Raw genomic sequence first — 2,253 nt, forward strand, 5'->3', positions numbered from 1 at the left:
TCATGCTTGGTAGGGTGGAGGGTCGACGAAAGAGGGGGAGGCCTTCAACGAGATGGATTGACACGATGGCTGCGATGATGGGCTCAAGTATAGCAAGGATTGTGGGGCTGGCGCGGGATCGGGCAGTGTTTTGTCCTGCTGTGCATGGGGTCGCTATGAGTTGGAAATGACTCGACGGCACTTAACAACAACAACACCACCTTCGCCTAGAAAATGGGTTAATAACGGGACCTGCTTCCTAAGGTTGTTGAGTAGCTTAAAAAAAGCAGTGTGTGTAAATCACTTAGTGCAGGGATTGGCATGAGGGAGGGTTCAAGAAATGCCAGCTGTCACAATTCTTCACTGTGCCCACCCTCATAACCAACCATTACCACCAAGAGTGTCTACTTAACTATTTATTTATATTTCCTTAGATTGAAAACATACTTTAAGTTGGTTTTTATTGTAAGAGATCCCTGGGAAAGACTTCCTTCTGCATTTCAGGATGAGTTTGTTCACGATCCTCCTAGTGAGGAGTGACCTCACGAGTGGAGTGCCTGAAGGAGTCCCTGGGTGACCAAACCATAGATGGTTAGATCTTTGGTTCAGAGACCACCATTCTTTGGGCAACACATGTAGAACTCTGCACACCCTGTGAGATAAAGTCCAGTGTGACTGGACATCATGAGACCCTGGAGGATGATGCTCCATATAGCCAAAAAGAGGCTGGGATAGACCATCTTGTGCCCTACCCAACTATCCCTCCAGGTATTCCTGTGTATAATAAAACCAAGATGGAGCACTACTTCCTGGGTCTAAGCAACGAGACATCCGATGTCTGTATGCACATTTTGAAGGGCACTTTAAGCTCTTTGGGTATCAGAAACCAGACTTTTTGCTAAACTAGTGCCTAGGATCTGTGGATTCAAGTGTCTTTGTTAGCCCAGGGGCTAACCAAGTGGAGATCTGAGCACAGAAATGACACTTCCTTGATCATACTCCTTCTTAAGACTCCCACAATTTCCCATGTACCTGTTAGTGCCTTGGCTTTTGAAGTGGGACTCTGAGCATCATCACTTAGAGTGGGCAGAAGGTGCACTAAAGGGCCCCCATCCCATCCCTACTGATGTCATTATGACGCCATTACTTTTGCTCTATTCAGAGAAAGAAAAAGACTGCAAGTATGCAATCGGACCAACTGGAAGGAAAAATTACTCAGTGCTGAGTCATTTCACCCACTTCCCAGAGAGGTGTGCTCACCTCGGAGTTATCCATGGTGGTCAGGAGATGGCCTAGTGTGTCACAGGTAGACTGTAGCCACAGCACCCAGCACTTCCATGAGGAATGGAGGCATTAATGGACTACAAAACTTGCAGGGGCTAACATTGGGTCACATTTTAGTAATACAATTACACCTCTGGCTTTCTTTTGGGCACTGCTGTTATAATCACAGAAGGAAACCAAATTTCCCATGTGATTATTTTTTTCTTCTGAATTTTAGTAATGACCAAAGGGCAGTTTCAGGCCATACATCTTTTCAGAATACATACCTATAAAATGCTTGTTTGTATTTCTCAAAGTCTGTCTGCCGAGCCATTATCTCATTCAGCCCAAGAGACAGAATTTTGGAAACTGAGGGGCTTATATAACATTTCCACCTGAGAAAAGGAAGATATTCAGGGGCCTTAACGGGCATGTGGCATGGTGACACGAAGGCCTGGTTGGTTCTGGAAGCTGAGGCCTGCTAGGGATTTGGGCATGTCGGTCCTGACTATTACGCAGCTTGTTACCTTAGCCTGCCCCAGTCTGGACTGGGCAGCAGAGGAGTTCCCCACCACTTTGGTTCAGGAACTCCTGCTCGGGGAGCAACGCAAGTGTGAGCTGCATGCCAGCATTGCAGAATTCAGTACAGCTTAACCCATTTCACTTTCCTTTCATCTCAGCCAAATACACACCACTGGATCTGTTTCTTATAACGCCACAATTCTGGTCTAAATTGCTAAAATTTGGGTTATTGAGTTCACCAGCGATAAAATCCTGGGCTGACACCACCTCCAGTAACTTCTGGGCACTGAGCTAGGTCCCAGTGAGGAGCAAGCCCTCAAAGCTCACAGGAGCACAGACCCCGAAGCCTTGAGACCACGGAAGGACTGCTGGTGGCAAGGCTTTGGGGGAAGGAGACAAGGCCCCAGGTGGCAGCATCCTTCAAGAAGCAGTTAGGTGTCACAGCCCTTAGGCCTCAGTTGACAAGTTGAGGCTGTAACACAAGTTATT

At 47.0% G+C, this 2,253-nt stretch overlaps 1 pseudogene; it reads left to right on the top strand.

Annotated features, from left to right (window-relative positions):
* The window catches only part of LOC103210091, a 7,988-nt pseudogene extending 7,102 nt beyond the window's left edge, over window positions 1-886 (top strand).
* Window positions 887-2,253: the final 1,367 nt, after the last annotated feature.

The sequence above is a fragment of the Orycteropus afer genome, unplaced genomic scaffold (genome assembly GCF_000298275.1).
Source record: "Orycteropus afer afer isolate SDZICR_OR568_19922 unplaced genomic scaffold, OryAfe1.0 scaffold00571, whole genome shotgun sequence".
Taxonomy (NCBI): Eukaryota; Metazoa; Chordata; class Mammalia; order Tubulidentata; family Orycteropodidae; genus Orycteropus; species Orycteropus afer.